We start from the raw sequence: 14285 nt of genomic DNA on the forward strand, positions 1-14285 counted from the left end.
TATCTGTATTCTCCGTACTGTTTTTTTTTTTTTGAAAGGGCTCGCCTAAAGGGTGGTGTTATTGGGGCGGCTCAGTACTATAGCGCTGTTTTGACAGTTTTTCACTGTTTTGCATTAGTTTTTTTTTCTGTTTCTTTCTCGATTTTCTTCGGCTTTCAGTTTTATTTCAGTGTTTACTTATTTTTAATTTGTATTTGGTTTCCATTGTTTTTTCCTTTTAATTTCCAAAGGTTTTCATATGGAAAACGTTCGTGTGCGGTGCGCCGGCCGAACTTTCGGCTGGTCACACCGCTGTACTCGCGCACGCACATAACGAGTAGATGCCCCTGCCCACCATGCGTCACGGACACCACCACATCCTTATCCAGTCACTCCAGCAGACAAGGACCGCTTTCTCTCGTCCACACAAGTCCTGCAGCTCGTCCTCCTCTGCTCGCGCATGACCTACCCCACGTCTTGCTCTCCGCTCGCGCATCACCCGCCTCACCTCTGGCTCACCTCATCGGATCCTAGCTCCGGCGAGCCCCACCACCACTAGAGGAGTTCCCTCTGCTGCTATTTCTCCCTCTTCAGCGAGCTTTTCCCCTTTTTCCCGTAGTTGCGTCGGCGTCCTTCCAGTTCCGCGACGCCCCCTCTTGTCGCAGGGATGGACCACGGATGGCGGACCGTGGACCTGCAACTGGGCACGCCGGAAGCTGCAGCCATGGGACGGAGGAGCTACAACCGACGATGGGTTGAGCTGCATCTGACGGCACCGCGCCGACAGACGAGCTAGAACCAGCTGCTACCGGAGCTTCAACCATTGGTGGCAGAGCTACAATCGACGCTTGGGCAGCTGCATCGAGCAGGCGGAGCTGCAACCCGCGGGGGACACCGGTGCTGGAACCAGCACGGTGGCGAGCTGGAACCAGTGTATGTTTTTGCTGGAACTAGCTTTTCTTTTTGCTACAATCATTCTTTTCTTTTGCTACAATCGAACCAATGGGAGTCTCTTTGCTGAGTTATTTGCTGGAAACAATGTTTATTTTTGCTGGAACTAGCAATTTTGTTTGCTACAATCAATCACTGAAGTTCTCCCGGCTGAGGTTGATTGGTTGATTTTGCTGGAACCTTATAAAGATTTTGCTTCAGCCGACCACTGAGAATTTGTTGCCTTTTTTAGATCTTTTTTGGCTGGACATGACGGTAACCGACGGATGCAGCGAGCCGGAGGCAGGATTATGCTGGGATGCTGCAATCATGGCGCCCGCACGTTGGATCCGATCGAACTGATTTGTTTTTAAAGTTGCATCCATGGTGAAAGGTTGGAATCAATGACTGCCGTGATGCAATCCCAGCGGCCATGCGGGCAGGACCTCGCCAGAGCTCGTCAGGCACGGCCACAACAACCACAAGGAGGAGGAGTGGAGGTGTGCGCACGGGGAGCGTACGGATTCCCTTGTTTTTTATCGCGAGGTAGAAGACACAGGGCCAAATCCAACGTCTAATCATGATTAGATCGGGTGGCTGTGGCGCGATTGGTCGAAACTTTTGGGCCGGCGCGCCCGTGCCTAGTACTGGCCTTTTCATATGTTTTCCTTTTTCTAAAACACAAGCCTAATTTTTTCATACATTGAGCATTTTTGGAATGAATCATGATTTTTTTATATGTGTTTAATACTTTTTCAATACATGATTAGGACGTTTTCAAATATATGTTTTTACGGATTCAAATATATTTTTTGAAGCCTAATTTTTTTTCATATACATTGTACATTTTTGTACACATCTAATACATTTTATATATATTTAACATTTTTCAAATACATAATTAAACTTTATTTTCCAGATCGAGCATTGTTTCGAATACATGTTAAAGATTTTTCAACACAAGTTGAAACATTTTGATATATGGTCCAAACTATGCAAATATTTTTATACATTAGATAAACATTTTTTGGTTAGAAACTTTTTCTTCAATTGCGTGAACATTTTATAAAATGTAGTGTATATTTTTCTAATGGTGCGAAACATTTCTTTTGAATTATACAATTTTTATTTTCTACTCCCTCTGTAAAGAAATATAAGAGCGTTTAGATCACTAAAGTAGTGATTGAAACACTCTTATATTTCTGTACGGAGGGAGTATAAGTCAATGAGGTTAAGTTGTTTAATTGATAGTGTGGTGAGTCTGTACCACTTTGGTCAGAAAAGCTCATTTGTTCTCATTTTTTGGATGATTGCTCAATGATATAAATCACTTTAGCCACAAGTAAGCTGATCTATATGGATTTAAGTAGTTATTTATCTGATAATTAATAATTTTGTATTGCTTCCTTCGTTTCTTTTCTCTTATATGTGTGAAGAAAAAGAACCCGTGAAAATAATCTGATTTCAAGTTTTCTCATGCATCTACATAAAAATCAGGTTAAAACAAAGTCATGCAATAGTTACAAAAAATTATCTTCATTATTATTATCATCTGAATTAATGATTAGTTGCTACTATCTTATATCTTCTATGTAACTAATGGCAATAATATTGGATCAGTTGTATTGAACCAATCAATACATAGAATTAGAATTTGTTCTATATCAGAAGGAATCAGGTCCATGCCATGAAGCTAAAAAAGTTTGCAATCTCAGATGGTCTGCTTATATCTTACGGATTTGGAATTACGGGTTTCAGTTAAATATATGTCTGTAATGCAATTTGATATGCAACTTTGTCACTTATCTTTGAGCTATTTCCTGCTTTTGTCTTCTCATATATTTATTTGTTCTAGGGACAATTTGAAGAAATCCTATTCAACAAAAATTGCCATTTGTGGTTGTGCCATAAACAATGGGCACTTATTCATAAAAAATGGACATGTTGCTTTTAAGATACAATTCTTTAAAGGGTCCCTTGAAATACTGCCATAAGCATTGCGTAAATTTATATTGGAGACCTCTGGCCTGAAGAGACATAGCTAGGACATATTCGTTTATCAACTGCTCTTTGTAGGTTATATTTAGGAGTCACTTCCGAAAATATATTTTTAACTAATCTTAGTTTCCAGATTGTATATAATTCAACCTTCGGGGATTTTGGAATGAGTAGGAGATAAGATAAATCCCGCTAAATTGTTCAATCCCATATATTGACCGGTTTCACTATTTTGTGGGCCTAGATCTTGTGATCAGCGGAAGCTAGAGACTGCCTAATCTCCTTCACAAAGATGCATGCTTAAATTGTCTACTTCTCATTATGAACATGCATTATATAGTTGATTGCCGGCTTTTGAGATGCACATTATACTTTTTTCGGGCTGGAACAGCCAGGCCAAAAACATACATAAGGTTGTTATTATTTCAGATTTTCACCCTAACTGGATGAAAAATCATCAAATATCTTATGCTTATATAGTTGGTACTAGCATAGCCCGCGCGGCGGCACGCCGCGCCCGTCGATATGATGTGTTCATATCAATTGTGTTTACTACTATTTGCAATTAGTGTTATCTATCTCATATAACAGATTATTGTACAAAAAAATGTGGATGCGGGAAAAATAAGTAGGAAATAAGCTAATTTATTGGCATCATGCAGATTGCAAATTGCTAAACACAGAAACAAATATTCATACATCTTTGATAGGGATAATTTATTCTTAACGTGGCACGACTCTACTGCGGTAAGATGAAAGAAATATAGATAATTATTGCTAGATTCGATCATCCTAGTGTGGCCTCCTGCAGGATTAGTGATCGCGATGAAGTGATAAAGAACTTTTGCAAACTGTTAGTAATGATAGGATCTTCACAATGTGGGCAGTATCACATGAAAGAAGTTGTTGCATTTTTGCTAGAATTCTTGTTTGCTTTGCAAATTCGTTCTGTTGGGTGGTTAGCGCGCGTCATGCTGAACTGCCATTGCTTTGTTCGTGCTTTCTCCTATGTTGTAAGCAGTTTCTCTTTTGCCACTTCAAGTGCATAATATTAGTTATAGTTGTTGATGGTGATATTGTGGTTACCACAAATGTACTCCAGGGTCACTTGAGCAGCCTTTTCTTCAACTTCATCTTATGACTAAGCCGCCTTTTCTTCAATTTCATCTTATGACTAAGCCTACTCTGCTATAAATGTCATTAGGACCAATGAGGACGCATGCTTCTATCATGACTCCAGGTCGGCTCCAGTGGCCGTGGCGTTGTATTTTTCTAGCTTGGCAGTCAGGCTGACTACTTTAAGAAGTATGCATCTTGGTATGTAGACTACCAACTCATCCCATTGTGCACAAATGTGTTGTAGTTAGTTCTTGCCTTGCATGAAAAGGAAGAGGGAGTTTAAAGTGGTGAATATGAATTAATGTGCATTATGTCGTTCACATTGTTGTTGTCAGAGTGGGCATTGTCTTTAGATGTGCCAAAGTCGGGACTCTTTCTTTTGTTTCCAAGTTGTTTCCCTTTTGGAAAGTATTTTGTGGGGCGTGGATTGTTCATGCTCTTTGGATTGCTTATGCGCTTAAGGTTGGACGCCTGTTTGTGTGCTTCTCTTTGTAGATTTCTAGGTGGATATATAGTTGATGAAAGGGTGGATGAGTCACTGATATCTTATTTTGGGTTTGCCATGTGGCTCGCATTATCTGTGTGCGGGCTGCCTGAGTGACATGTTGATTAGTACATGGTAGTGTGAGGGTGCACTGGCCACGCTTATATCGTCCTAGGCTTGCAAAGTAGTTCCGAAAGTATACATATGGATTGCCTAGTTGACATGTGACACATAGTTAGCATTCTCTAAAATCAACGGTCTAGGCAACGGTCAGTTTGTATGGAAGGGAAATTTTTTAGAAGTACATTAATGAGTTTTTGTTACGTGCTAAATGAGGAAGTGTTTTTTTATTATGACTGCATTAGGTGGATAAAAAATGTTTATCAATTGGATGCGGGCTGGGTTTTTATCTACGTGATTGTATCTTGAAACTCCATGCGTGTAACCGCGCTCTTTTGAAAACTACGTGCCGTCACTGCTTGTAATCGTTATATTGCTTTAATTTGAGATCTGTGTCTGGGTACTGCAGGTGCGGCAATGCTACACGTACGGTAACTTACAGGGTTTTACAAGGAGGGATTTTTTTTAGGAACTACGGCGGGCAAAAGCCAGCCTAAACTCATTTATTAATTTTAAAGTTTAAAAGAGAATATATACAGAGGGAGGGGCAAAGAAAAAGAGGGGAACCTCAAATAAAAACTACTATGCTACATCTAGCCGGGACAACATGATTCCCCAGTCGATATACAAGGAGGGATTAACTTGTGTGTTTGTGATTAGTCAATAGTTGATGGAGTCGGCCCGCCCTCCTAAAATCAAGGGGGGGCAAGTTTATGATTGGTCAGTAGATGAAAACAGTCTGTAAAGCCCTGTATTGGTTTGTAAGTCTAGCATTTTTGCTGCAGGTGTGCGGTTGAGAGTTTCTTTGATTTGGAAGTAAAATAATTGTATGGGGTTGTTACGCCCTTTTCTCCATGCACCACGCATGCTACCGCCGAAGCTGCACCTCGCAGCTGCAGCCCCACCGGCCATGTCCTCCGGCGGCCTGGCGGGCATGAGGTCGACTCAACGGGCGCAAGCTAGAACAACTGGCGAGTTGGATGGGTTCAAGGCGCCAGAGAGCACGAGGTCAAGAACATCGACGCATTTACCGACGCTGACGGCAAGAAGACCGACAGGATGAAGAGCAGCAGGTCCGTGAGCTATCCACCACTGGCAGCAGGCGTGCCGGCTTAGACCACGCGAAGGCCACCGCGCATGGCCGCAGAAGGTCGAAACGGCGACCCGTCGCGCTCGAGATATCCAGTGAAGTTGATCTTTTAAGATAGAAGAGAAATCTGAAAACCGCTACATGCAGAGAGCCAGTCGGCACAGGAAAAAGTCCAAAATAAACCCTGAACTCGTAGACCCTAGCTAAATCGAACCCTCAACTCCTAATCCCGATAATTAGCACTCTCAACTCTCCAATCCCGGTCCAAAATGAACCCTGAGCCCACTTCCAAACAGGGATTGATGAGGTGGCAGACCAAAACTGGGATCGGTGGGTGTTGGCCGCGTTGCGGAGAAAAGTTGGGCCGGCCCATAAGGCCCAGAGCGTCCACGCAAGGGCCAGTCCATCCCCACTCGCGGCGTCCCCTGAAATTCCCCTGCTCGAGCGGCGGCAATGGCGACGGGCGGGTGATCGGCTCCGGCGGCAGCGATCGTGACGGCTTGACGACGAGCGACGTCAAAGGTACGGTCTCCAACCTCCTCCTCCTCCTATGGCTGCAATTGAAGCTCTTACTGCACTGTTACTATTACGGTTTCAGGGAGAAAAATTGGGGATTTTCTGCGATTAGAGAGTTAGGGTTTTTGGCGATTTTCTATTCGTTTTTGTCAGTCCAATTGCTCGGATTAGCACAATGTAGTGATATACTCTTGTTTGTTGCAGCTCAATCATGGACCCTAGTGAGATTTTGAATGTCAGATTTCATTTTGGGGGCCAGTTCATCCACATTGGTCCTATTTTGGATTATGTGGGGGGAGATGAAGCACTTTCATTGATTGAGAGGGACAAGTTGTCATTGTTTGAAGTTCAAGGGCATTTGAAAGACCATCTGGAGTTCAAGGAATCGATGAAGTTGTATTTTCATGTTCCTTGGAAAGAACTAGCTGATGGTTTGAGGTTTTTGTTTGATGACAGTGGTTGTGCTAGCATGTTAGACTACATTTGTGTTGGAGATGTAGCTGATATTTATGTGGAATACCATGGGGAGCAGGACAGTGAGAGTAGCAGCAGTGCTAGTGATTATGAGAATGAGATTGTTGATGTTGATATGGATGATGATGAAGCTGAAGAACCTGACATGGTCATTACTGCAGAACCAGCTGATAATGGTGTGCTCACTCAAATGAACAACATCCAATTTGAGCATCCTAGGGCAAGCAAAACCACAGTGGCAAATGAGGTTGATGAAGTGGCAGGAACTCAGTTGATATTTTCTCAAATATGCAGTCCAGATGAAGTGCCAGATGCAGTGCATTTTCAGAACAATTTGAGGACATATGCAGTGAACTTTCAGAGGAATGTGAGGACAGAGGAAGTGAAGGATCAGAGCAACAACCCAGCAGATCAAGTGAATGTTGAGAGCAACAATGCAGTTTCAGCTAGTGATTCTGAAGAAGATACAGAGTACATACCACACAGTGAGGACAGTGGAGAAAATTCAGAGGTTGTTGAGCTCAGAAGGCATGCTAGAAAATTTAAGAAGAGGATGAGAGATACAAAGAGTTGGCTTGCAGGTGATTCAACAACTCCTATTCCTATTGACTTAATTGCAAATATGGAAGATCAGTTAGAGGGAGAGGAGAAACAGTGGGGCTATGACTCATCTGATGAGGATTATTCTTATGATGAAGATTCTGATGGGCACATGGTGAGGAGGAAGAGCCAGTATCCAAGATACAATAATGACTCAGAAATTCCACACTTTGCATTGACAATGGTATTCAGGAGCAAGAATCAGCTTGTGAAAGCATTGAAGAAATATGGGATTGTGACCAAAAAAAGCATTGTGTTCTTGAAGTCAGAGAGTAACAGAGTTAGGGCTAAGTGTGGATGGCCTGGCTGCCCTTGGCTTATTTATGGAGCCAAAATCTCAAGAACAAGCAGGTTTCAAATCATAACATTTAATGATGAGCACCATTGTGCACAAAACAGGGAGAACGGACTTGTGACAGCTAAGGTTATTGCTGAAAGATATGAGCACTTCATTTTAGCTAATCCAATGTGGAAAATTGAGAGCATGAAAGCAACAGCTCTTCAGGACATGTTTGCTGATGTATCAACTTCTAAGTGCAAGCATGCAAAGAAGCTTGTCATGGACAAGTTAAGGGCTGGAATGAAGAATGAATACACCAGGGTTTTTGATTATCAGCTGGAGCTACTTAGAAGTAATCCTGGAAGCACTGTTGCAGTCTGTTTGGATCCAACAAACATGGAACAGAACATATTTCAGAGTTTCTATGTCTGCTTTAATGCACTGAAGTTGGGATTTAAGGCTGGCTGCAGGAAAGTGATTGGTTTAGATGGTTGTTTTTTTAAAGGTGCTGTCAAAGGAGAGCTATTGTGTGCTGTTGCAAGAGATGCAAACAATCAAATGTATCCAGTGGCATGGGCAGTTGTTGAGAGGGAACTAATGATACATGGAAGTGGTTCATTGCCCTGCTTATTAAAGATCTTGAGATTAATGACAATGGAGCTGGCTGGGTGTTCATTTCAGATCAGCAGAAGGGACTGATAAATGCAATGAAGGATTATTTGCCAAATGCAGAGCACAGAATGTGTGCTAGGCATATCTATGCCAACTGGAGGAAGAAGCATAGGGAACATCAGTGGCAGAAGAAGTTCTGGGTAGTTGCCAAAGCAGCAAACAAGCAGGACTTCAACTACTATAAAGCAAAGCTTGCCCAAGAAACTCCAGAAGGTGCAAAAGACATCATGAGAACAGAGCCAGTGCACTGGGCAAGGGCTTTTTTTCCAGTGGGATCCAATTGTGAGTCTGTTGATAATAATTTGTGTGAATCCTTCAATCATGCAATTGTTGAAGCAAGGTTTTATCCAATAATTTCAATGCAAGAAAAAATAAGGAAAAAGGTTATGGTTAGAATTCAGGAACAAAGGGAAAAAGGTCAGAACTTCCATGGAAAAATATGTCCAAGTGCATTCAAGAAATTGAAGAGCAACATAGCAAGAACCCAGTTCATGGAAGTACTTTCGAATGGCAAAGATGGATTTGAAGTGAAACTTGTCACTGGGAGAAAAAGGCAGTACACAGTGAGTCTTGACAACTGGACATGTTCATGTGGCTACTTCCAGCTAGCAGGTCTACCTTGTTCCCATGCAATAACAGCTATCTACAAGTGTGGAAAAAAAGTGGAAGATTTCATTGCCCCTTGCTATTTTGTTGATGTTTTCAACAAAATTTATGAACATTGTTTGATGCCTGTGGAAGGTGAGGAAATGTGGCCAGTTTCTGAGAAACCTAGGCCTCAAGCTCCAGCATATGCAACCATACCAGATAGCATGCCAGGCAGGCCTAAGAATAATGATAGAAGGAGAGAAGAAAGTGAGAAACCTAAGCCTAGCAAAAAAATGACCAAGCATGGCACTGTAATTATTTGCTCAATGTGTGGCACTGCTGGACACAACAAAACAGGTTGCAAGCAAAACCCATACAGAGGCAAAAAGAAGAAGACTACCAAAAAAGGGACACAGCAAAGGTGAGTTTTATTTTTTCCATGCATTTCTCTGGATTTAAATGATTTAAGTTGGTTCTCTGCAATTTAAATTATCTAAGTTAACATCACTTCAAATATTTTGACATGTAGCAAACTGGAGCTAGTGCACCTGCTACTGGCCCAACAACAACATTTGCAGCAGCTACTGCCCCAGCAAGAAGTTTTGCAACAACTACTGCCCAAGCAAGAGCCTCTACACCAGCCACTGGCCAAGCAAGAGCATCTGCAGCAGCCACTGGCCAAGCAAGAGCATCTGCAGCAGCCACTGCCCCAGGAAGATCATCTGCACCAGCCACTGGCCAAGCAAGAGCATCTGCATTTAAGCCCCCAAGAGCAAGAGCTGGCCAAACAAGTGCACAACTTGGGCCATCTACTGGCTATAAGAGAAAAAGAGCTCCTGCATCATCTATTCCTAGCTTCAAGTACTTTACTACTAGTGGCAATGTGTAATCTTGCCTAGTTTCATTTGTTGCAAACATTAAAGTTGTGTTGCAACAGAAATCTTTTGCAATGCCAGGCATATTAAGGCTATGGTCCTAGCTTTTGTAATCTATTTGCAAACATGGATTTGATGTTGCAGATTCTATCTACTTATAATGTCAAAGATGTTTGCTACAATTTTCTTAGGATGTTGTTTGCAAATGCTCAGGGTAAATGATATTTGCTATAATTTTCTTATTACAATTGGCAACAAATGCAAATGCTATCTTATATTGTGTACATTCCAATGATCAGAGAAGTAATATATAACTTGGTTGCAATTGACTGCCGGATCACAAATTTCATTCCATACATTGCATTTCAAACAGAGTTCCACAACTGGACAGATAATTGGAATGATCCATACAGATAATTGGAATGACAGATAATTGCATTGCATACAAGATCCATACATTGCACATGCATACACTTGTGAGATCACAGCAACTTGACATTCAGTTCACTACAAATTTCCCTAGCACTAAACCAAGCACAAAGACAATCAGGACAAATATCACATTCATATACTTGCTCTTCATTGCATCCATTTCTTCATTCTTCAACCTCAACTGCTCTTGCAGAGACATAGCCAGCATTTCACCTCCTGCTTCATCCTCACTCATAGCCACAGCTGCAAATGCATCTTCAGTTCGAGCAACAGTACCTCCACCCTTCAACCTCCACACCTCATCTCTCAAATCTCCAATTAAGTCACTAAAAAACTTTGGCAACGGATCATCATGCCGTTCAACATACCCACAACCACCATGCTACGCAATTGAACAAAAGAAATAAATCAGAATGAGGGGATGAGGAAGAACAGAAGAATGAGCAGAAAAATCGGGGCTAACCACTGCATTGACGCACGCGTAATACCTCCTCCCCGGGTTCTGACGGCTCCAAGAAATCCATCTCGGTGCTTTCCGCCGCGGATTGCAGTGGCATAACATCGCCGGCTCGTACGCCATAGGCTGCTCACGATAGCGCACCGGCGACCTCGCATCCGTGTCCCTCCTTCCCGACGCTCGCCGGAATCCAGGAGCAGAAGAACCGCCTGATGACCACGACATCGCAGTGTCCGCCGGCGCCGCCGGCGCCGCCGCACCAATCGCCACTCCTCTCTCCCTGGCCGCCGCCGGGCTAACCCTAGTTGTGCTGAGGAATTCTCCAATTCGATTTGGATCGGGATATATCCCACCCGCGCGTGCACCGGTCAACTGGCCCACCTGACAGAAGAATCCTAGTTGACTATGCCACGTAAGCGTTTTCCTGCCCAAATCGACTGCAGGGTTCATTTTGGACCGGGATTAGAGAGTTGAGAGTGCTAATTACCGGGATTAGGAGTTGAGGGTTCGATTTAGCTAGGGTCTACGAGTTCAGGGTTTATTTTGCACTTTTTCCGTCGGCACATGCACACCTTTGCGTGCTCCACCTGCTGCGGACAAAGAATATCACCGCCATGCGTGGTTAACCAAGAACTGCTCGCCACCATAATTGCAAGATCCGCCCTAAAATGCACCTAGCCACATCCCCAGTAATTAATGTAGCATCACCCCACTGGCTAGAATATCCCTGCAAAAAAACTCAGAAAAGCCTAAAAAATTCCCAGCTATAGCAATTGAGAATTTGAATGTCTGAAACTTCTCAAAAACGGAAACAACTATCAAAAGCTACCTGACAGGGTATACGTCTAGGAATCTGCCTAATCCAGTACTCTTAGCCCACCAATGACGACGACGTAATCACCATCGTGGGCTAAGAGATACTCCAATGCCGCTGCCAGACTCAACCGCGTGGCAGCAGGCGCCGCGTGGGAGGGGAAGAGTTCGTGCAATCTATGAGTACGCCGTCCGGGCGGAGCCTTGCAAGGACCTCCGAAGTGGCGTCCAAGCCGACCGTGCCGACGTCGCCGTGTTTGCCGACCATGATGAAGATTGAAGACCACATCGGAGGCCACGGTCAAGGAGGTCGGCGAATCCACCAGACTCGCTAGACGGTGACCAGGGCCTCCTCCTTGGCCGGCGTGTGCATGTACGTTGTCACCGCGTACAGACGCCCAGCAGCGCTCGCTGAAGCTCCATGGTGCTTCTAGGAGAACAGGAGGAGGACTGGAGAAGGCTGGCCCGCGGCTGATCTCGACGGGGGTGCAGGAGATGGAGCCGCTGTGGAAGATAAGAGAGAGAGAGAGGAGGAGAGGAGATGGCCGGCCGGCGCTCGTGGGCACCAGTGATATCCGCCAAGCCCGACACCACGGCATTCATGGCCGCCGGCATGGTCTGCACGCATCTCCATCTGTGCACCTTCCTGTGGGAGGTTCGCCGCCAGAGCGCGTCCGACGACGGCGTGAACAACTCTGGCTAGGATCGCTCCGTCGGAGCCGCGGGCGACACCCACGCCATGTTCGACCGATGGACGACGCCGGGAGTGTGGAGGTTTTTATAGAGACAAACAACGGTGAAACAAGATTCGATGGGATCCTTCAGGAGACTCGAGGACTCTCCGATCATCCAGATACCAATCGAAGGCACCGATCTAAATCAATACGTGTCAACGTCTCAGATCCAACTACTCCCGTGGCAATGTCCCTATTAGCCAACAAACATGGAAAGAAAATATCTACTACAACCGCATGCAAACACATGCAATGAAACACGTGTGATCACCGATCCATCCAAACAGAAACTGCCCAACCGGACGTGGTCAAATCAAATTTGGAAACCATGCAACGTGATCCATGCAGTCAGCAACAACAGAAACAACCCCATCGCAGCCCACAAGTCAACGAAACAGACTTGCCCATGTCCTCCTCAAGATCAACATCTAAAATAGATAGGTGCACACGTGAGGGCATGCACCACGTTAACAAAATTTACAGTGACATGTTAAATCCACAAGCATTATCTACCCTGCCACATCCCAAAAAAATAGCACGTGCCACAACCACAATTCACCCTGGGTCATTTTCATCCAAGTGTATGAATATTAGAGCAAAAACCTTGCCTGATATAGAGGCTTGGGTATTTTTGCCGAAAAAGCTTTGGGGTGATCTCTGAAGTGTTGCACCGATAGTGGATATAGCCAACAGCTAAGAAAGCAGAATAATAGTGAGCAAAGTCAACCCGTGAGCTTATGAAATTTTCTTTCTTGCTATTATGCATGTAAGTAATGCAAAATGGTAGTATCCTAACTGGTAAAAAAACATTGGTGTGATATGGTTGGTGTTATTTGAGAATCGTGCTATGTTTTAACGTACAATGCATATTGTATATTTTTACTTTAAGTACTATGGGAAGAAAAAATTGGATCATTCAGAAACTTTACCCTTTAGAAATTAGTATGATGTTCACTATGGGCGAGATCCAAAAACAACTGATGTACATAGTGTTGCTTGATTTTTTTTTTTAATTCTATTAATTTTAGACTTTGCAGTATTATTTGGTCATGCCAAATGCATTTGCTTTTCAACCTAGACCAAGTACCCCCATGCAACCTAGGCACAAGTACGAAACTATATCCACTAATATCAGAATATGTTAATAGCTGAATAAAAAACAACTACCAGATCAGTGAGCTCACAACTATAGAAAGTGTAGGTATTAGTTGAGAGCATCAAACACAATAAAGTGCACAGAAAGGGCGACTCCTCGCGCTATCCACCTGTCTGTTTTACTGTGCGGAAGGGGGAAAAGGAAAGAAAAATGCATTGGGAAAATCATTGCGTGGGTGTATCAGGAGAGAGAAAAATGCGTGTGGATAACACCTCCCCAGATAGAGACAACTTCACCTTCACGCCCACACATAACCTTGCCTCTCCTCCGCATCTCACGCCATGCCGCCGCTCTCCCCCTGCCCTTCGCTTCCATTTCAGCCTCATCGCCGCTCCTCCTCACTACCACGCCATGGCTACCCGTGTCCGGAGCCTCGGTGCCACACGACCTAGGGGCGTCCTGGCGGCGTTGGATCCAGCGATCATGGCCTACACGACTTGATCGTCGAGGCCTTTGGCCGCCTCAACGCCACAGCCGATAAGATCGGCGGGAAGGTTCTCAAGGCCACCAATGTCCTTGCCGAGGCCTTCACCATCACCAAGGACTTCATCATCCACACCAAGAAGCACCTGCGGTACGGTGCTCTTTCCCGCTGCCTCGATTTGCTATTTACGGTCGCGCTCGGCGTTAGATCTCTGGATGTTTCCTTCGGTTTGTACAGAATGGTTCATCGAGCTGAGATTTTGGCGCCGCAAGTGGTGGCTTCCTTTCGGCAGCGTGGGAACTCATGGAATAGGAGATTCAGACTGATAGGGGCTATGGCGACGGCACTGGGAGAAGCTGGGAGGAGGAGGCAGTCCCTGTGAAGGAGTGCCATGGCCGCTGACCGAGAGGATGCCTCACTTGCTCCCAAGATGCTTCCGGAATGGTGGTTTCAAGCAGCCTTAAGATACCTTTTGAGATTAGAGACCTCGGGAATAGGCATGAACTTTAAGCAATCCCACTCGAGACTTGCTACATCTGTTGCA

Source organism: Aegilops tauschii, chromosome 5, assembly GCF_002575655.3.
Source record: "Aegilops tauschii subsp. strangulata cultivar AL8/78 chromosome 5, Aet v6.0, whole genome shotgun sequence".
Taxonomy (NCBI): domain Eukaryota; kingdom Viridiplantae; phylum Streptophyta; class Magnoliopsida; order Poales; family Poaceae; genus Aegilops; species Aegilops tauschii.